Here is a 23,869-nt window from a genome sequence, read left to right as displayed (position 1 = left end):
GGTTTCTGGACGAGTCTAATGGGGTGCCACGTCCTGGCCCCAGGGTCCATTGTTTGTCTTCCCTCGGGAACTCCTTGCTCTGCTTCCCTGCTGCTCCATTGCACGCCCCCAGTGATTTGCCTCAGTGTGGTGGGGTCAGCTTAGTCGCCCATCCCACAGTGTGTCCATCATCATTTTCAAAACATTTTCTTATCAGCTCATTTTCCCTCTCTTTCCCACCCTCTTTCCCTCATGAACCTTTCATGTCTTACACCAACTGCTGTCTCCCTTTACCCACGTTTCTGTTGTTCATCCCCCTAGAAGGGAGAGTTAAAGGTCGATCATTGTTATGGGGTCCCCCTGTCTCCCCCCACCTTCCTGGTATTGCTACTCTCATTATTGGTCCTGAGGGGTCCTGGATTCGTGTGTTGCGAACTCTTCTCTGTACCAGTGTACATGCTCTGGTCTACCTGGATTTGTAAGGTAGAATTTGGGTCATGATAGCAGTGGGGGGCGGGGAAGCATTAAAGAACTAGAGGAAAGTTGTATGTGACATCAGTACAATTACCTTTAAAAATACAAGTCTGACCATGATACATTGAATTATTAAGGCTTTGCTTACTACCGAAGAAAATCCAAGATTCATAAGTGCAAACCGTAAGCAGATTATTTGCAATTTGCTGTGCGTTCAGAATTTTCCTCATGCTCTCTTTCGTTCTGCAAATTATTTCAGCTCTTTTCTCTTTGACACGATCCTATTCATCATTCAAGTTCAAACTTCAATGTTACCGCTTCTTGAAGTCTTCTCTAAGGTGAAACAAGGCTAGTCCAAGCTCATCTTTTATTTCTCTTTATGATCTTAGTATTGTACTTCACATAATGTTGAATATTATCGAACACTACCGAACATTTATCATTTAGTCACGACAGATGAAGGAACAGAAGGTCAGAAGTATATCCAAAGTCATACATTTTTAAGAGGCCAGTCTCTGACTCTTGAACTACAGTCTATTTAGCTGTTCGTTCTCCAGTTCCTTTGATATGCTCAATCTTCTCTACTATTCATCTTTCAATTCAGATGACTTGCATGACCAACCAGCTAGTCGCCATACCATCGATTCAAATTTTGGCAATCCCAGGCGTGTCAGAGTGGAACTCTGCTTCCCAGGGTTTTGAATGGCTACTTTTTCAGAAGCAGATTGTCAGCCCTTTCTTCCAGGGCATCTCTGTGTGGACTTGAAACTCTAAGCTTTTGGTTAGTAACCGAGTCTTTTAACTGTTTGCACCACCCAAAGACTCCATAGGCTTCCATTCCGAAGGTTCACTAGGGAATGGTCTCACCACCCAAACCTACCAGGGAATGAAAGAGCCAGAGCTGGGCAACTAGAAGACATGAACAGCTCTACAATCACAGCAAAACTCTTGGGCTCATTCCACAGAGAAAACTGAAGTTAACGTGGCTCCTACAGTAAGGTGACCAGATTTAAAGCTGGACACCATTGACCGGGGATGGGGTTCTTGATTAAAAATTTGGTCTATATGGACCAAATAGACCGTTCTCTAGCTTGTCGTGCATTCTTTCCAAAAATTGGGACTTTTTAAAAACGCCAAAAATCAAGACTGCCCCTCCAAAAGCGGGACGTCTGGTCACCTTATCCCACAGTGAATTTCACCTTAGGGCAAGTGAACTAGGCAATTGTCTCTTTCCTTTGACCAGTCTATGGATGAGAACTCTCACTGGAGAGAGGCTGTAAGCTTGGGCAAGGTGTTTCCCTTGAAGGTGGAGAATTCCTGGGAAGGGACTCGGTATCCCTACCATTCTGTGTTTTCTTCTTTTAAGCTTTCTGATAGATTGAGGAAGTTCTTCCTTCTCAATTCATTTCCCAGTTATACATTCAATATTGTCACGGTAGTTCTTACATTTTTAATATACACACTTGCCTTGGTAGTGTCTGAAGTTAATTCCGGTCACTTTGTGGCTCCCAAATGACACAGCAAAACCAAAACCAAATCAATTGTTTTCAGGTAGGTTCTGATTCATAGGGACCAAATGGGACAGAGTAGAACTGACCCCTGAGGTTTTTCCAGGCTGTCAATCTTTACGTAAGCAAGCTGCCACACCCTTCTTCCAGAGAACGACTGGTTGGTGGGAGCCACGGGACCTTTTCTTCAGCAGCTCTAACTATGGTAGCAGGATTCCATCACTTTACACAAAAGACCATTTTAAGACTTTCAAATTGGCTTCCTTTGTTATATGTTTGTGCAGCACTTCGCAGTGTTTTACTTCACCGTATGACTATTATTGTATTGTACGGATTCTTAAATATGCTAACATTCCTAGTTCTCACCTCTCACTCTCAATCTGCCTAAATTCCTTTTCCTCTAAAATATATCCTTTAGCAGTTCTTTCAGAGTAAACCCCCAAACCAAACTCAGGGCTCTGAAGTCTATTCTAACTAATACTGACCCTATAGCACAGAATCGAACTGCTCCACAGAGGTTCCAAGGCTATAATAATTATTGAAGCACTCTCTGCGATTGGTTTTTTTTGAACCTCTGACCCTTCAATTAGCTGTTGAAAGCTGAGCTACAAAAGCTTCAGAATCACATCTTTCATAGTTGTTATTGTTAGGTACCATCAATTTGTTTCCACCACCTAGGGATCCTATCTCTAACAGAATCATACACTGCTGAGCCCTGGGCCAACTCATAATTGTTATTTATGTATGAGCCCATTGTTGCAATCACACTGTCAATCCCTCTCATTGAAGTCTACTTCTTATTTTGTTGATCCTATACTTTCCCAAACATGATGTCCTTTTCTGGGGACTGGTCCCTCCTGGAAACATGTCCAAAGTATGTGAAATGAAGAAGCATGTTGGTTCTACTTATTCCAAGAGACAATCTGTCCAATCTTTTGGCAGTATAGGGTATATTCAATATTCTGTACACACACCAACATTTCAAGGCATCAATACTTTTTTAACGTTTTTTATTAATTAATATATTACATATGTACACACCTCTGTTTATACCTCTTATCCACAGCTTTGCTTCCTCGATCTTTCCTGTTTCCTTTTACCTTCTTCCTTTCCCACCATCACACTCGCCTTCTTCTGCCTCTTAGTAATTCCTCTCAGCTAGATAGTTGCTTCCACACCCCTAGGATCTCTAAATCCTCCTCGTTGTTGATTAATTCCCTAGTTGTTCTGTCTATGGCGTTGTTTGTTCATTGCATCCTTCCCTGGTCTCCTCCCCTCCCCCCAAGTCCCTCCTGAACCTCCGTTCCATTGCTTTTACTCAGGCTTGTTTCCCATGCCTGTCTATATAGGTAGGCAAACCAACACTAACAGAGACAAAACGAAAAGATTGAATTAAAAGGGAAAAAAATAAAAGTAAATAACTAGCACTATAGTTTCAGGTTGGTCCAGTGACCTTTATGACTATCTTTCCACTGGTCCTTGGGGGTTAATAATGCCATGCCTTGGATTAGATTCCTCTTAGTCCTTGAAGCAATTTTTTTTTTCTTTAACACCTTAAAGAGGTCTTTTATAACAAATTTGACCAAAGCAAATCTTCTTTAGATTTCCTGACTGCTGCTCCCCTGGGCATTGTTTATAGATCCAAGAAAAATGAATTCCCTGACAGTGTTAATCCTTTCTCCACTTTTAATGATATTTTTATTAGTTTGATTTTGAGAATATTTGTTTTATAGATATTGAGATCATTGGTACATAAGTCTACAGTATTTGATATTCTGCAGTAAGTGATTATTTCCTCAATATACAAATTGAATAAGTACTGTGAAAAGAAACAACCTTGACTCAGACATTTCCTGATTTTAAACTTCCCTTCTTTCATTAAAATGACTGCCACTTGCTGATTAAACAGGCACCATATAAGTACAATAACGTGTTCTACAATCCCTTTCTTTGCATTGTTGGTCATAGTTTGTAAAATCCACATAGTCTAGTGACTTTACATAGCAAACAACAAAAAGCACACAAATAAATATCTGACTTCTGTTTTCTGCTTTCAGCCAAAATCCATATCACATAAGCAATGGTACCTCTCATGACATATCTTGTTTTGGCTTCTGCTTGGATTTCTGGCAACTCCCAGGCAATATCCTGCTGCCCCCATTTTTTTTTATTCTTCAGAAAATGTTTGCTTGCATGTGTTATAAATGACATTGTTCAACATTTTCTGTATTCTGGTGGGTCACTTTCTTTGGAATGTACACATATTTGGATCTCTTCCAAGTCTCTTGGTGTAGATAAGTGAGTAACTCCATAACGCCAGCAATGTTGAAACATTTAAATTCATATTCATTACTTTCTAGAGCTTGGTTTTAACGCCAATGCATTATATAGAACTTGTTTTCTTGATCATTGCTACTTCTTGAAATGGTTGAATACCCATTTATTCCTTTTGCTAGAGTGATTCTATGCACTTTCCATCTTTATTTCTAGCATCATATAATATTTTTCCCATAGAATACTTCAATATTAAATCTTAGGACTTGCTCTTTTTCCCCTCCGTTATTTTCAGTTGGGAAATATCGAGTGTGTTCTTCTGTTTCAGTTTTCTAACTCTAAGTCTTTGTACATCTCGTTATAAAACTTGTTCTTTTTGAGCTGCCCTTTGACCTTTTCTGCTTCTCTCTCTTACTTCACCATTTTTTTTAGTTGATCTAAGATTTCTCCAATCAAGAATAAATTTCAGTGTTTCATCTGACACCCATTTTGGTCTTTTTTCCTGTCTTTGATCTCATCACAGAATTCCTCTGCCTTTAGTGTTCAGTGCATCACCTCTATTCTTGAAATAATTTATAAATTCAGGTGGGATATACTCAAGGTAGTGAATTCACCTTCCTGGACTTGTTCCAAGTTTGCAGCTTCAATTTGAACTTTCACATCGATAATTTATAGTCCCTTCGACAATTGGCTCCTAGATTTTTTCTGACTGATGATTTGAACTCATCCATCATTTAGTTATTTTGTTTTCTGTGTATTCTACCTGATGAAGTTTCATGTAGATACATATCTTCCTAGTTGGGAAGCTCTGCCAAAACTTCCCATGAGGCCTGACCTAGAAGCCTGGTATACCAGTGGCATAGCTTCCATCATTACAGCAACCCACAAGACACCACTGTAAACAAACCAGTCCTTCTGAAAAACTCAGTTACATATAATTTATCGCAATATTCACTCATCTTAAATTCTATGTTTATCTCACCTTTGAATTAGCATTTAACTCCTTACAGAAATCTCAGTGAACAGTTACTTTAAGCACGTTGAGGATATTATTCAGGTATCCCTGATTGTTGTTATCACGTAAGAGAAGCCTTTAACTCCATCTTCTGAAGAGGGACACAGCCCAGATCTAGTTACCTCAGTATTTCCAGGATCTGGGGGGATGTGGGCTCTGTTCCTAAATGGAGGGTGTTGGCGGCATAAGATGCAATTCACTGCAGTGATCTAAGTACAAAAAAAAAAGAGAGAGAGAGAAAAGATATAGAAAAACCCCAGGTAATAGTTTTTTATTGAAGTTAGAGCTTGGAAGGTCTCTCACTCTCTGACTGCCTCATTCTTACTCACTGCTTCACTCACTCATTGACTCACACACTGTCTCAGGCACTCACCGCCACTCTCATTATCTCACTCTCCCACGGTCTCACTCGCACTGTGTCACTCTCACTCTATCACTCACTGCCTGTCTCACTCTCCCTCTCTGGCACATTCACTCACTCACTCACTGCTTCACTTGCTCACTGACTCACACGCTCACTGTTTCACTCTCTGTCTCACACTCTCACTGGCTGACTCAGTCACTCTCCCACTGGCTCACTCTGCCTGTCTCACTCTCTGGCACATTCACTCATTCACTGCCTCACTCTCCCACTGTCTGTCTCACAATCTCACTCATTGGCACATGGCCTCACTCAATCACTCTCTTGCTCACTGCCTCACTCTATCATTGACTCACACACTCACTATCTCACTCTCACTCTCTCACTCATTGTCTCATTCTCCCATACACTCACTGCCTCACACTCCCACTGTCTTGCTATGTCACTCTTACTCTCTGGCACATTCACTCATTGTCTCAGTCCCTCACTCTCTCACTATCTCACTCTCTGGCACATTCTCTCACTCACTGCTTCACTTGGTCATTATTTCACGGTCTCGCTATCTCACTCTCTGTCACATTCACTCCCTCCCTGACTGACTCACTCCCACTCCCACTGCCTCGCAGTCTCACACTCTCACTCTGCGCTTTACTTGCTCACTGTCTCACTCACTCTTGCTCACGGCCTCAGTCCCTCACTCTCCCACTCATTGGCACATTCACTCACTCACTCTCTCACTCTCACTCACTGTTTCAGTCACTCTCCCACTGTCTGTATCACTCTCCCTCTCATTGGCACATTCACTCACTCATTGACTCACACGCTCACTGCCTCACTCACTCATTGGCACATTCACTCATTCACTGCCTCACTCACTCACTGCCTCAGTCACTCTCCCACTGTCTGTATCACTCTCCCTCTCATTGGCACATTCACTCACTCATTGACTCACACGCTCACTGCCTCACTCACTCATTGTATCACTCTCACTCACTCTCTGGCACATTCACTCATTCACTGCCTCACTCACTCACTGCCTCAGTCACTCTCCCACTGTCTGTCTCATGGTCTCACACCCTCACTGCATCAGCCCCTCACTGACTCACAGTCTCACTCTCCCACTGTCTGTCTCATTGGCACATTCACTCACTCACTTATTGTATCACTCTCCCTCCCTCACTGCTTCACTCTCTGACACATTCACTCACTCATTCACTGTCTCACTTTCACTCTCTGACACATTCACACACTCACTGCCTCACTCTCACTCTCCCTCTGCCTCACTATGTCACTATCACTCTATCACTCGCTCACTGCCTCAGTCACTCACTGTCTCACTCTCACTATCTCTGACTCACTATCTGGCACATTCACTCACTCTCTCACTGCCTCACTATGTCACTCTCTTACTATGTCACTCTCTCATTGACTCACATGCTCACTGTTTCACTCTCTCACTCATTGTCTCATTCTCCCACACACTCACTGCCTTACTCACTGCTTCACTTGCTCATTATTTCACGGTCACTCTCATGACTGGCACATTCACTTTCACTCTCTGACACATTTACTCACTCTCTCACTTACTCAGTCAATGTCTCACTCATCTCTCTCACTGTGTCACTCTCACACACTGCCTGACTGACTGCCTCACTCTCCCACTGTCTGTCTCACAATCTCACTCACTGTCCCTCTCTCACTCACACACTCACTCTCCCTCTCCCTCCAATGTCTCACTCAGCTTCTCATTCTCTGGCACATTTACTCCCTGCCTCACTCTCACTCTCTGGCTCATTGACTCACACACTCACTGCCTTACTCGCTCACTCTATCACTCTCATCACTGGCACATTCACTCACTCATTCACTGTCTCACTCACTGTCTCAGTCACTCTCCCACTATGTCACTCTCACACACTCACTGGCACATTCATTCACTCTCTCACTCTCTCATTGACTCACAAACTCACTGCTTCACTTGCTCGCTGCCTCACTCACTGGCACATTGACTCACACGCTCACTGCCTCTCTCACTCACTGTCTCAGTCCCTCTCCCACTGTCTGTCTCACAATCTCACTCATTGGCACATTCACTCACTCATTGTATCACTCTCACTCACTCTCTGGCACATTCACTCATTCACTGCCTCACTCCCTCACTCTCCCACTGTCTCACACTCACATTCACAATGTCACTCTCATCTCTGGCACATTCACTCACTGCCTCAGTCACTCTCCCACTGTCTGTCTCACAATCTCACTCATTGGCACATTCACTCATTCACTGCCTCACTCCCTCACTCTCCCACTGTCTCACTCACTCACTGCCTGTTTCACACTCACATTCACAATGTCACTCTCATCTCTGGCACATTCACTCACTCATTGACTCACACACTCACTGCCTCACTCTCTCTATGTTACTCTCACTCATTGGCACATTCACTGACTCACTGTCTCAGTCACTCGTTCACTGCCTCGCAGTCTTACTCTCACTCTCTGGCACACTCATTCTCTCACTCTCTGGAAAATTCACTCACTCTCTCACACACTCATTGTCTCACACTCACTGCTTCACTTGCTCATTGCCTCACTCACGGTCTCACTGTCTCAGTCACTCTCTCTCACTTGCTCACTGTCTCACTCTCACTCATTCTCCCACTGTTTCACTTGCTCACTGACTGACTGACTCACTGGCACATTCACACACTCACTGCCTCACTCACTTACTCACTCACTGTTTTTCTCTCTCTCGGTGTCTCAGTCACTCTCTCACTCTCTGGCACATTCATTCACTGTCTCAGTCACTCACTGTCTCACTCTCTCATGGCCTCACTAGAAAAAAAAAAAGCACTCAGCTGTATGGATCTTAACAAATCATGGATAATATTGAAAAACTGATAATTCCAGAATACTTAACTGTCCTTATGGGGACCTTTACATAGAGGAAGCTCTTCCAACAGCACATGGGAGTGCATCTGAGATGTATCCTTCCTCATAGTTGTTCCATCTGTATGTTGAACACGCAAAGAGTACTGGAAACCGAGCTATAGGAAGACTCATTAACACCTTGTGCTATGCAGATGACACAACCTTAATTGCTAAAAGAAGACTTAAAACACTTGATGAAGGTCAAAGGCTACAACCTTCAGTGTGGATTACATCTCAACACAAACCGCAAACTAACCCCCCTGCCGTCAAGTTAACTCTGACACAGAGTAGCTCTACATAGGGTTTCTGAAATTATAATTCTTTATAGAAACAGACAATGTCATATTTTTTTCCTACAGAGAGGTTAATGGGTTTGAACCACCAACCATCCACGTGGCAGCCCAACACTTAACCCACAGTGCCACCAGGGATCCTTTGGTAACCACTCTACATAAAGAATGCGAAAAAGAAAAAAAATTCTCACAACCGGACCTAAAGGAACATTATGATATTTGAGAAAAGAGATGGAAGTAGCATTAAAAAAAATCAATTAGGCCAATGAATTGGGTGAAGTTACAGTGAAAAACATGTTTAACATCTTAAAATGCAAGAATGTCACTTTGAGGATGAAGGTACTCCCACATGACCCAAGCCATGGTGTTTCCAGGTGCCTCATATGTACTAGAAAGCTGGAGAATAAACATCAAAGACTGAAGAACTGATGCATTTTCATTATAGTGTTGGTGAGGCATATTAAATAATGAGCATCTCTCTGGGTAGAAGTGCAACCTAAAACCTTCTTTGAAATGGGGGTAGCAAGAAAGCGGGCCATTATACTTTGGGTATGTGATCAGGAGGGACCCGTCTCTCGAGAAGGACATCCTATTGGGAAAGTGAACAAGAGGAAGATGGTCAGTGAGATTGATTGACACAGTGGGGTAGCCACGCGTTTACCTGTAGCAATGATCTGAAGAATGGCGCAGGATGTATTTTGTTCTGTTCTACAGAGTCACTACGAGTTAGAAATGAATCCATGTTACCTAACAAAATGATCAGTGTAGTATTAAATTATTAAATTAAATAGTGGGGGGGTGAGGGGCCAGCCCCCACCGCTACTACGGGTTCAGTAAGCACAATTGTACGGTTGAGATACATACATATATATATGTATATATATATATATTATATTATATTAAAGTCATCGAGAGCATGAGAGATAAAAGAGATATTACAATGATGCAGTCAGACACATTACATGGTAGCATTGCTCATCTCCGCCCCACTTGGTGGTCCTCCTGCGGGGAACCTGACTATGAGAGCAGGAGCAGCCTCGGGGACCGAGAACCGGGGAGCCTCTCCTGGCCTGAGAGCCAGAGAGGGCCCCGGGAATTGGGGAGAACCTCCCAGGCTCCGGAGAGAGAGATCCTTCTTTATTGCTAACCAACCATTAAATCACTTTAGGGGGACATTACAGAATCACACGTCACAGGAAGGGGTGGTACAATAGGCATACACATTGTAGGAAGGGGATCTATGGTAGGCATAAGCGTAACAGGAAGGGGTGTGCCTATAGGAATGGGAAGGTCTAGGGGTATACATGTGACAAGATGGGTGGACCCTAGATTCATGATGGCAGTCTAATCTTGTTCATCCTTAGGCAGGTTTGACCTCTCTGGTGTCTCCTACAAGGAAATACAACTACTATCCTTATCAGAAGGGAGTGGGCCCTATTTGTTGTGGGATAAACAGTGGTGTCTGCTTGGTCTAGACAGCTGATAACTCTCAGGGAGAATGACCCCCCAATCCACTCCTGATGACCTCCAAGTGTACAGTCATTCTCAAGCAGCTAAGTCTTGCATATATTTGGGGAGACAGCTTGAGAGACATCCTTCTGTTTCCCACAGATCAGTTCCTCTTGAAGTTCCAGTCTTAGCTTTTGACTATAGCTGGATTCTGTCTTATTTGACTTTAGTGGTCTTTTACAAGCACCCGTGTCCTCATTTTACTCCATCTTTCATACAGTTGCCATGTAAGTTTTTCAAAAGTCACATGGTCAACATTGTTATCAAGGTGAAACTTAGCATGACAACAAAGGCTATATATTTCTTGTACTTGCCCTCCAGCGTCTGTCTTTCCTTGTCTACATTGCCAGTCATATTTGCTCTTCATCAGCATTGCCCTACCAAGAAGCAGTCACAATGACCCCAGTCTTCACTTGTGTCCGACTAGTTTCCTCTACATACTTCTAGTAGCTATCACTTTCCTGGTTTACAAATATGCCCACCAGATGCTGAGATTGTTGACATTGTAGAGTTTGGAAACTGTTCTCGGAACAACACCCCTATCTCCCACTGCTTAGTTGTTTCTAATTCACAATGACTATATATTTCCATTGCCACCCCCCAGGCTATTAATCTTCATAAGAGCAGGTAGCCTCATCTTTCTCCCAGCTGGTGATTTGGAATAGCCACCTTTGCAGTAAGCAACCCAACACTGATATGATAACAACATTGACTTTATGAAGTAAACAAAGGTGAATTCAGATTAGTGCTGTGGTTTAAATGAGTGGTTGGCAAGAGGGCAGACCAAACGAGTATAAGCAAGATTTAGAATTGGGTCTAAACTTGGTTCTTGTAAGGAATCCATGATCACTTTGTTTCCACTAAACCAACTGTCACTGAGTCGAGTCTGAGTCATAGCGACCGTATGTGACAGAGCAGAGCTGCTCCTCAGGGCCCCTAGCCCCAGGCGGAGTGTAAATCTGTACAAGAGGAGATGCCCTCCTCTTAGTCTTGTGGATCAACGGGTGGTTTCCAACTGCTGACCTTGTGGTCAATAGCCAACCCAGTCCGCCACCAATAATCCAAGGTACATGTATTCTCTGATGGAGAAGCACCCCCTACCTGCTCCCTTAATAAAAAGTATACACACACACACACCCCTAGTGTAGCAACCGGAACCAGGTTCTCCTCTTACTCATCGTATTTACTTGCAGCATGAATTTAGGAAAGTCAGCAAAACTCCTTGCCTGTTTATCATTAAATGAAAGGATTATTTGGAGATTTTCTCCGTAGTTCCTTTTTTTTTTTTCCTTTCTCAAACTCCAAGAGCATGGAAATAAATATCTACAGGATTATTATATCAGGATATGCCCTTTTATGAAAGAATCTAAACATACTGCTTTAAAATGTGTTGCTGCACACTGCACATGCCTTAAGTCCGGGTTTAGTCAGCCCATCCAGCTCCCAGAGGAGCTCTCGTGTTTGAGGAAAGCCGGTATATTTACTGGGATCTGCCTGCTGACATTCCAGGAAGGCATTCTGCCGACCGCTCCGAGGACTTCAAGAGGCCCTCACAATGGCCTCTCTTGTTGCCACAGGGCAGAGTTGGCAGCAGACACCTGGCAGCACGGCCAGTATGTGGAGTCTAAATCTCTTCTCAGCACTTTGGAATAGCTTAATGCTACAGAATATTTGGTTTTTTAATGGTTGCCATAGAAATATACTGAGATTAATCAATTTACTTCATGGTTTCTGACAGCTAACCCAACCTAAATAATTAGATATCATATAGCGCAGAAAGGTCAGACTTCGAATACAGCAAGCGTTAAAGCAGATGGGTTGGATCACACTCCTTCTGATGCATTTCTCAATTTTGTTCTGGGCTGTGTCATACCTGCCTCCCAAGAAGAGACTTCTCCCCCCTTCTCTTCCTTTTCCCGCCCTGCCCTCCTTTTTCCCTCTCCTCATTGACCATCCCATTTCTGTAACCTTCCATGGAGATTTGAAGAACATTCTTATTTTATATTCAATTAGAATTAGGAAATACGATCCGGGCATTGTTTTCTCATTAGAAAGCTTAGTTGGCATCATAAAAGCTTATTTTTACACAAATAAATATTATTAGGGAAAATGAACAGAATATGCTTATTTTAAAGTTGCTTGTGTCTAATGATATATTCCAGTTTAACCTGGGAGAGAGCTCAAGACTGAAGAAAAGATTTATTTATTTTTTGTCAGCTCAAAGGAAACTAGAATGTAAAACATTTAAATGCGTGTGCATACAGTGAAAAACTCAAATACACAAAATGGCCATAGAGCAGGTGTCCTCAACCTGTGGCCTGCCAAGGACATTTATCCCGCCCGCCAGGTGTTTTTGCCCTGTATATTTTTTTACTTCAAAATAAGATATGTGCAGTGTGCATCGGAATTTGTTCATAATTTTTTTAAAAACTATAGTCCAGCTCTCCAACAGGTCTGAGGGACAGTGAACTGGCCCCGTTTAAAAAGTTTGACGACCCCTGCCATAGAGACTGGTGCAATTCAACTTATTTCATATATGTTCTATTGTTGATATAAATACTGGGAAGTAACGTCCCAAGGAGTACTGTGTAGATCTGTGACTAGACATAGAGGTCAAAGGAAAGGACATTGGAATTTATGGATTGATCATATGCTACTTGCCAAGCACTGAAGCTTTACAAAATGTTCAAATTAAATGTTCCTAATAGTTGTAGAGTATGTTTTCATAGTATGACAAAGGAAAAAAATGTAAAGTTGAGGGCTCTGTCCTGGATCTGCTAATCTTCTCATTGAAAAGTATTATATTTAGTGTTTTGCATTCAAGGTTGCATAAAAAATATTTTATTTTGTCTAAGCTTATACAGATAACCTCCCTTTCGTATTCTCAAATGAAATCTCACTGTAAACTTTACCCTGCATCATGATTTTTTAACAATTAGATAATAATTCTTATATTTTGCATATTAAGTACACAGTCCTTTCATTATCTTTATTTTAATTTATGACATTGCAGTGTATGTGAAAATAGTATTTTTTTCCAGCAACTTTCACATGGATGGATAGTTTGTACTATGAATTACAGTACAATAACAATCTTGTTCAAATACTTTCGTAAGTATTTACTCAGTCAAATGCTAAATGTGTAGTTGATGGGTTGAAGGAGAGCTACGTTGAACATTTTCATGAACACTGCAATTTCTTTCTCAAAATTTGCATAGCAATTTATACTTCCCATTATCATAGGGTAATTTTTGTTATTATGCGTTATTATGTTATGCTTGTGCTATTTTAACACCTACCCTCTAATTTTATATCTGTTTTACAGATGAAGATATTATAACTCCAGGACCTCCAGGACCTTCATGAAGGTCAACCATGTTGCCTTGAGTCAGTTCCTATATATACAGATGATAAGGGAAACAGACAAAACACCAAACTCACTTTCATGCTCCGGGACATCATAAAAGTGTTCCAAATGGTTTCAGAGACTAAACCTTTATGAAGCAGACCGCCTTGTCTTCCTCCTGTGGAGCAACTGGTAGGTTTGGGCGGGAAATCTGGTAGGTAGCCGCCTGTAACTTAACCCACTGCACCATCAGGAGACTCAGTTATACGTCAAATTTTCATAAAGGGTTTCTAAGGCTGCAAATATTTACTGAAGCAAACTGCCACACCCTTCTCCCTCGGAGCTACTGGCAAATTCGAACTCCCTCCACACCTTCTGCTAGGAGCCCAGGGCTTACCCAGTGTGCCAACAGGTGTTCTTTTTTGGAAATCAAGTATCTAATGAAGCTTGTTCATGCTAACACCCAGCACTGCAAGACTGACAACAGGTGCACACATAAAAATGGTAGCTCCATTGGTTAAGATGAATACAATTTGAACAAAGTGAAAGTCCATAGAAAGAGGAGAATGGATTGTATCATGAAAGGTTATTCTTTTAATTTTTTTCCTAGTGATTATAAAATTAAAACAGGTGGTGGCCCTATTAGGATCTACTTAGGCAATAGTAGAATCTGTTGTACTTATTAGAAATATGAGCTAAATGGTGGCTCTGACATAGTTCTCTATGTTCATTAACTGAGCTTATTTAAACCCAACAACTTTGTGATCTGTGTTAAACCAATGGACTCTTTCTATCTTTCTATCATTATAAAGATCACATCAGATCATTGAAAAGTTTGTGGAATGTTAATGCTGCTATTTGTGAGTAAAGTGGAATTTTTATAGCCAACACCTTATTATGTGGTTTTATTGGACTTGACTCCTTGAACACCAGATGAATTTCACGGGATGTTGGAGAGCCAATGCATTCAGTCAAGGTTTATCAATGTAGTGAATACACAAAAGTGAACAATGTTAATTTGCAAATTCCATCTTACAAGTAAATTGATTTCTCCTGCTACAGTAAAAAAATAAAAAGCAAGAGGAAAATAAATAGAGAAGACGTAGAAAACTGGGCCCCCAGATAAACGTATTCTGTTACTTGAAATTGATTCACACCCAGTACTTACAAAATTACTCTTATTATGATGGACATTGTGCTAGGGAACCTAGAAAATCTAAGAAACTAGAAGAGGATTTTGATTCTTAAGGACATTACAGTCATCCATTTGAGAGTTTAGAAAACAAGTTTAAGAAAATATGGGGGAAAGACCCAGTAAGTCAGTAGAAATTGCCAAATAAATGATACCAAAGCAAATGTCGGGGATGTTAGATATGAGGGGTGATTCAGAAAAAGGCAAGCTTTATAGAAAAGATAAGATTTAACGGTGGTTTCAAGACAGTCTCTTGAAGGCCCTGAAGTGGCGAGAAAGATGGGGAGGGCCTTCCTGGAATAAAGCAAGTCCAGTTACTTGCTCTGAGCTTTCACAACTGCACCGTTTAATAGGTGTGCCCTTTCCAGATGGAGGTGTTTAGGAAATGTGAAGGTTCTACGTTTAATGCATGGACTGTGCCAGTGGCGAGGGTCGGGCAAATGCTAACAGGAGTTTGCTTGTTTGTTTAGATGTTTTTCTTTCAGAAAGCAAATATCACTTTGTCAGATTCCTGTGCTTTATAGATGAAAACAAGCAGGATTGAATAAAAATTCATTTGCATTTTATATTTCTTAATTTCTTTATAAACATTGGACCTTGTATCTTTAGGAGCAATTTTATGCAAGCAATGCATCATAGCTGTGAGTTATAATAAAGCCAGTGGAAACATGGGGATATTATTAATCAAGGGGGATATTAAAAGACTGTCAGCTATCCAAATTATTCTTCGTGTTACTTTAAATTTTTATGACTAGAGTCATTCTTTTGAGAAAGAACATAGGTTTGTAAATTGGGCCCACTACCTGTTTTCATTTTATAAGCCCTAGGAAAAGTCCAAAGAATAAGCTTTCAGAATGTGTTACTATGCGCTCCATTCACTCTATGGGCTGTGTAGGCCCCATAGTGATGGAGTGGAGTAGCTGTCGCAGATTATAGATCGCCCACAAAGTATGAAACTTTCACAATGGGAGCCTTTGCAGGCCATTTCCTGATTCCTCGGTCAAGGGACTGTTTTGTAGAGTGACAGTTAAAAGTGCTTCCTGGGAATATGCTGAGAAGGGACATGATTATCTAATTAGTACCCATATTAATACTTCCCTGGATTTTCTTATTTATCTTCTGGACAACAGAAGAATAGAATGTATTGGTCTCAGGGTCTCCCCTTGCCATTTCAACTTCCTTTTAGTCCTGGTCACTCTACCTGAGCTTGGTATGTATATTGAAAATCAAAGATATTAAAATCAATTCCTAATTAGTCTAGAAATTCCATTTCCCACCTCCAAACCATTTGTTTCTCAGGGCTGACCTTTCCTTGAGTCTTCTAACCAAAACCTGTTGATTTTCCAGATTTTTCCTGGGAGGTTCTTTATTCATAGCCTTCCTGGGAAAATACCTCTTCTCTCAGTTAAGGCCTACATATGGTAAGAAAGGTGGAAGCACACAAACATTAAACCATCTGTTTTGAAAATCTGGTCCATGAACCTCTTGCAATTTTTATGACCTTTTCAAGGGTCCACAAAGTCAAAACAAAGTTGTCATTTTCTTTTTTCACTGTATATTTTCGTGCTGGTGGAGCAAAGCAATCCATGCTAGACAACCAGCCCAACGTTTGGAGGTTTAAATTGATCCAGAATTGCCCCAGAAGACACAGCAGGTGCGTGTCCTCTGAAAGAGGACACATGGAGCAGTTCTACTGTGCACACATAAGTTATAATTACTTGAGAGCAATTAAAGACAATTTACTTGTGCTGATGATATATACCAAAGTCCCAGTGCCTGAATCAAGAAGTTATAGTCCTTCTCAGTCTGGAAGCCCCACTGAAACGTAATCAGTATCAGAGCAACATGCTGGTGTCCATTGACAGGTGGTGGTTGCACACCAGATGCAATTGTGATTTGGGGTCTCCACATTGGCCAGGACAGTTCAATCACTGATCTAACAATGACCCCTGAAGCCGGGTAATGACCTCAGCCTGCATTAGTTATTTTGCTATTTCTCACTGTCTTCATTCTTGATAGGAAAAAAAAAATGAGCCAGTTTCTCTTAAGAACGCTTTATGTGGGAAACAGAAAGATTTTGCCCAAGTTGTCTCCCCCAAATATATTCCAAACTTAGCTGCTTGCTACACGTGGCAAATGACTATACACTTGGAGGTCAACAGGAGTAAGTCAGGGATTCTTCTCCCTAAGGGTTATCAGTCATCCAGAGCAAGCAGACACCACTATTTATCCCACAACAAGTAAGGCCCACTCCCTTCTGATAAGGATAGTAGTAGATTGCTTTCCTACTGGAGAGCCCAGGGAGGTCAAGCCCACTCAAGGGTGACCAAGGTTAGGCTGCTATATTAAGTCTAGAGACCACCCTTCTTGTCACATGTGTATGCCCTTAGTCCCTCCCCTTCCTGTCATGTGTACACCCCTAGCTCATCCCCTTTCTGTTATGCTTATGCCCATTGTATACTCACCTCCTATTGTTTGTATGGCCTATTGCATAGCCCCTTCCTGTGATGTGTGTGGTTACCTGTAAGCACACCCCCTAAAAGAATAGCTAAGTCTTGGTTAGCATTAAATGGCTCTCTCTCCTGCCCTCTCAGCCCAGGCTGTGCGCGGACCTGGCTGTTGAGACCATGGCAATCCAGGAGGTGAGCATGCTACCATGAAATCTGCCTGACTCCATTATTTCAGTCTCTCTTCTATTTCTCCTTCTTTTCTATGACCTTTATATATATCTTAACCTTTATAATTGCACTTACTGAACCCGTGATTAGTTGTGGGGGGCTGGTCTTTCCCCCACAGCTCTAGTGAAAGCAAATATCGGAACTCTTCAATACCCTCTGCGTGGTGTATTCAGCTGTGCACATAAGGCCCCTCTGTTGCACCCCAAAGCACGATAGTCTCCGGAAGAAAGTGCTTGTGTGATTGTCCCAAACGGAGGACCGAATCAGTACAGGTACGGAGCACCCTTCGCTGGAAAGGATGCTGACTAAATATGGCTAGTTTGTGCATGGGTATTTGGCAGGCTTTTTTTTCTTCAAAAACGAACAAAATGAGCCTGTCACTTCAAGGAAAATGACTGAAAGAATACGCTGCCTGTGATAAAATTTGAGTTTGCAAAAGTGAAAATTAGAGTTTTGAAAACCTTGTAACTACCACCGTGATCTTGACAGTTTCCAGATACTTCCAAGATTTTTCTGACAGGATCCATGATGCTATTAATGAATGTGATCTTTTTGATACTGCACAACGAAGTATGCCCACATTTTGGAAAACTGCGTAACTCAGTGAACTGATGTTTCCCCTAAGACCAATGCTTGGAACTACTGAATGCTTGCAAATCCTTTCCAAGTGCAAGACCAGTGGATTGTAAGGCAACAGATAGGGCAGATTCATTGCTCTGGCCTCAGATTACACGCTGCAACTAAGACCTAAGAAACGACTAGTTGTCAAATATTGCTGTTAGCAAAGGACAATTGCACAATTACCTGAAGTGCTGTTAGAACACTCCTCAAGCTCTAAATACATAGCTGCGTGAGACTGAGTTTTAACACTTGTACATTTTAACCGAAATTAGATATCACAGCATATCGGTTGCAGAAGCAGATAAGCAACGTTGACTGTTTCCTATTAAACCAGACACCTTAAGGAGCTTTGTAAAAACATATGATAATGCCCTATTTTTACTTATTTTTAAAGAAACAAAGTTACCCTTTAAATGTTTTTTAGACTAAAGCTTAATTTATTTATTAGGTTTTCCTTCTAAATAAATAAATAAGTTTAAACTCTAATTTTCCATATGGTAACTAGGTATAGCTATAGTCCACATGTACCAAAGCTCTTTGGGGGTCCTCAGGCCTATTTCAGGTTTTAAAGAGGTAGTGAGATCACAGATGGAGATCTACTGTCCTAAGGGACAGAGGAGTGAGAAATTCAAACAAAAGGAATTTAGAATCCCCTTACTTAGATTTGAGTTGGAGAAAACTCCAATGGGGTGGGAGAGGGCACTGGGGGAAAAGCTTAGTTATATAGGGAGAGAGTCCGTTCCACGAAGCGCCCAGGGTGAAAGCAGAAAGAGGAGAAAGGTAGGTGTGGTAGTGAGATTTTATGTCAACTTGAATTTGTATGAAGGTCTAGGGGGGGAGGCCAACCTATCCATTAGGACACAGCTTGATGATGCCTCCTTGGGTGTGGTCAGGGATGAGAGTGAGGTGATTCTTCTACAAGAGAAACTTGGAACTTCTCTTTTCTCTCATGCTCCTCACCTTCATCCTGGCTGGGGCTCTCTGCCTGCAGGAGCTGCCCACAACCTGTAAGGGGTGTGTGCCTTGCCTTGTTTCCAACGACCTTGGATCCACTGGAGTCTGTATAAGCAGACCAGTGATCTCTCTGCATTCTTCAGGTACATGAATCTAAAGAGGACTCAGACTAGCAACAGACCCATGGACTTGAGTTGGTCTGGGTTGAGATGTTTTCTTGATACTAAATTACTTCTTGATATAAAGACAACCAAGCCTAACACAGTAGGGGATAGTTTACAAAGACCTGGGTGCTAGAGCAAAGTGTGGTGAAGAAATTAGATGGTCCCCAGCTATCAGAAATAATAGTGTCTGGGGACTTAAAGGCCTGTTTTCCAAAAAGCAGCCATCTAAATGTAACATCAAGTAAGCCCACATAGAAGAAGCACACCAACATCTGTGATCCCAGGATTGTAAATTCTATAGTCTGAATTACAAGGAGGGAATGGTATCAAAGTTTAAATTGTGAGGTTCTGGTTTGCAGAAGGCTATATATGGCATTAGAAGCTCAAAATACATTTGCCAGATCTACACAGGGAATAAGTCTTAGGGGATTTCCCTCTGACCAAAATTGAGGTTTAGGAATAATCTGGTTATCTGACAAAGAGTATTATAGAGATGTCTATAATAGAGTAAAATGATAAATCTCACTTTAATGGTTAAAACCTTGTCATTTGATCTTCCTTTTGATACACTTTGTGCTTGAGTTTTGTGCTTATCTCTGTTGTTTTTGTCATTGTTGGTAACCGCCTGGACTCTCTGTTATGAAGTTTTCTATGTTTTTCAGTATATGAAACTCAGGATGGATAAATCTATAGAGACAATAGCTAGAATAAGGTTTCCTGGATGTATGGCAGGGGAGATGGGGGTGGTAACAGGGAACTGATAGCAAGGAGCACAAGAAGGGAGAAAATGTTTTGAAATTGATTGTGGTAGCGATTGTACAACACTGCTTGATATGACTGAACTCTTGAATGGTATGATATCTGGATTAGGTCATAATAACCTGATTTGAATAAAGAAAAACATGTCCTGATGGAAACTTTCTAATCACATAGCCTTTCACACAATGTCACCCAGAATGAGTGGTTGAACCCCAGGTTTTTGTGAATTATAAACCCTTGTGGGTTTCAACTCCCATATCTTCTTTTAGGGTATCTTGGGACGGAGTTTAGACAGCGGTGTCTTGGATCTGATCCTTTTTTCCACTTCCCTGTCACTCAAAGGAGGTAAGGACATCTTATCTTTGAGGGGTTCCACAGCAATCTGAATTCCAGAAAGATTTCGTTCTTCCCTAAATTTGACCCGACAACCTTTGCCATTGTTGTTATTGGGTGCCTTCAAGTCCTTAAGGGTTCACAGTGAACCCAAATGACCAAGGAAAACTCTGTAGAGCTTTCTTGATATTAGCTCGCGTGTCTCCCCACCTCTCTTTTTTATTGCAGTTAACAGAAAGCTGTATTAACAGAAAAGTAGCAACTGTGACCTTGGCACTGGTCTCAAAAGGACCCCTCCTTTTTGGAGCAACATAACTCACTGCACGAGAAGCATGCCGCACGCCGCGCACGGCCACAATGGATTCTAGAACAGCAGCCCACACTCAGGTACTGAAATTTCTAAGTCTTTACAGTGGAGGCTTTCAATAAACAGTGGTTGGCCTTTGAGTGGTCATAGCAGTTGGTATCATGCTTCCCAATTTGTGGGATACAAAACGGCTTCTCCCCAGTTTGTCTCTCCCAAATATATGCCAAACCTAAGAGGCTGCTTGCCAGCATGTGGTAGGAGGTCAGATGCTTGGAGATATTCTCCCTGAAGGCATTCAACCATTCAGAGCAACCTGACACATTTGTCTGTCCCTCCATAGGTGGGGCTCACTCCCAGCTGTAAAGGTCAAACCCACTCAGTGACATCCAAGGCTAGGCGGACATCCTGAATCTAGGATCCGCCCATTTTGTCACATGTGTACCTCAAATTCCTCCTCTTCCTATTGCATGTACACCCTTAGACCGTCCCCCTCCCATTGCTGTATTGCCTATGGTACAACCCCTTCCTGTGACGTAGGTTGTTACCTATAATCATGGGGCTTGCATGTCCCCAAAAGATATATAAGCCTTGGTTAGAAAATAAACACTCTCTCCTCCTTCCGCACCTCCACGTGGACCATCAAGGGGGGATGAGGTGAGCATGCTACCATGAAATGTGTCTGACTCCTTCATTTTACACTTGCTCCTATCTCGCTTATTCTCTATGACTTTACTATAATTTTTATATATTATCACCGTACAGTTGCGCCTACCAGACCCATGATTGTTGTCAAGGGCTGGCTCTCCTGGTACCAATTGACTGTTCATTTGTGAGAACTCTTCTACAATTTTACTAATAAAAAGATCTTGCTATGAATTACAAATGATATCATCCCATAAGAAGACACAATTTTTTTAAAGCACATAGATTCTAAGGACCCCTTAACATCCATTCTTCCTTCTTGGTCTTCCTTCTCCTTCCATTAATTTTCTACTCTCCAGTGTATAACTTTGCATATTGTGGTGATAATAAATAGATAACAGATAATAAATGATACTCAATGGCTCCACAGTGTATTTTGCATTTTTTTCTTGTTGTTTAAGTTATTATAGTTTAGTAAAATATTTTTGTCCCAATAGCAGAAATATTATAGATTAAATGAACTATCATAAGAATTTATTAATTATCAGGATTTCAAATTCATCCTTTATGTTTAAATTTACTTACATGGAACCTTTTGGGAATGTACTGAGAATTTTGTTGACAATGAGGGCTCTTTATCACTCCCTGCCCCCCAATCGTTATTGACTCAGAGTGATCCCTGGGGCTTTCTGAGACTAACTGTTTACAGAAGTAGGAAGCTCCTTTGGAGCTGCTCATGATTTTGAACTGCCAACCATGTGGATCAAAGCCCAACATAAGCGCTACACAAACAGAGCCCCAACAGGAGGATTGGCAAGGAGAAAATGGTAAAGGCCTATCAATGAGGTGGGTAACTGAAAGAAGACTGGACAGTGACAGTCAACAATACCTGTTTTCTGAACTTTCTGCATAGTTTTATCTTTTTTTCATTTGGTGATATAAGTATATGATGTTGGGATGCCTAGCCTACATATAAAATTTATTTAGAAATAGAATGGAGCATGACATGTTGAAAATGAATTTGTACTCCTTCCAAGAAAAGGATTAAAAGATAACATTAAAATAATTTGATAACATCATACTAATTATTAGTATAACAGACTGTCAACATTTTATAGGAAAAGTATAATATTTTCACATATAACCTTATAAATTAAGGCTCATTTGTAATTCTTTCTATTTAAGCATTTTGAAATGCATAAGAAAGAGCTTGTGTGTTGGGTGGGATTTTTAATGAGCAGGAATTCTCTATGAGTCTCTCAGGGAGTCTGGGCACCTTGAAACTAAACAACTTTTTTTAACGATAAAATGAAAAAATTTAAAGTTTGTAGTCATAGGCTTGTCACAGCCACGTAGCCTGCGTCTACATGGTGCCAGTGCAGCCATTAAGGAAATGAAAAATAGGATCAACCCTGTGATTTATTAGTTGTTTCTTTGAATCCAGTTTCCTTGCTTCTTATTTTCATTTTCTTTTAGCCTTTCCCTTCCTCAATGAAATAAGTTATACAGTATGTGCAAACACCCAGTTTACCATTATTATTATTTTCTCTCTCAGAACAGTAGGTACATAGTCCTCCAAAAACCATGCTTTACTTTTAATATCTATCTATCTTTAATATATGTATATATATTAAAGAATAGATATTAGGAATCCAGAGATTGGATAATTTGTCATCCTGAGAATTTCTCAACAGAATTTCTTCCAAAAATTTGAATACATGATTTTAGATGAGCAATAATAGCAAGGTATGTCACATTTGAATTTGTGTGAGTCTTCTGTGTCTATGAATAAGGTCCTTCGCCAGGGAGATGGGAAGTGGAAAGGCCATACTCAGGCTTTAATGAACAGTTGGGCAGCACCATTGAAGGCAACTACACTTAGGGAGAATTAAGAAACTTCTGTTAAAAAGTTCCGGTTCATGGGACTTCTGGAAAGATGGCGCACCAGGGGACCCACATACTCTGAGCGCTCTTTCGAACAAGGCGGGTTTGGTGTCCAGGTAGCCTAGTGGTAGGAGTCTAGTGAATGAAATACAGTGAACCCTCGCCACTTCGCGCTTCGACTTCTGAGGCTTCACTCTATCGCGGTTTTTGCGTAACAGCGCATGCTTTGTCATTACTGCCACTGATTGGCTCATACTGTACACGCTTGATGCCATAAATAATAAATGAGAATTGTAACGTCCAAAATGGTTTACTGTATTTTCCCTTTTTCGTTTAATAAATTGGGTAATACGAGTGTAATGGTGACTAAAGGGTGTTTTTTCAAGTCCTCTATGCTCTAACTACGAAAATATTTGATTTACAAATAAGGAATCCCACTTCGCGGAATTTCATTTATCACGGTAGGGTCTAGAACCGATTAACCGAGATAAACGAGGGTTCACTGTATCCCCCTGGGATCCCACCCCATGCATTTGTCCTGAACCGGGACTTCGGTGATCCAGGACCCAATTCGTGGGACATCTCAGGTCACTAAGCTCCCGCCACCGCAGCCAAGAATAACTATAGCCCCACTCCATCCCCAGA

The sequence above is a fragment of the Echinops telfairi genome, unplaced genomic scaffold, assembly GCF_000313985.2.
Source record: "Echinops telfairi isolate 266 unplaced genomic scaffold, ASM31398v2 ScPeMD7_31;HRSCAF=116, whole genome shotgun sequence".
Lineage (NCBI taxonomy): Eukaryota > Metazoa > Chordata > Mammalia > Afrosoricida > Tenrecidae > Echinops > Echinops telfairi.
The sequence above is the reverse complement of the archived record's forward strand: the minus strand, read 5'-3'. Positions refer to the sequence as shown.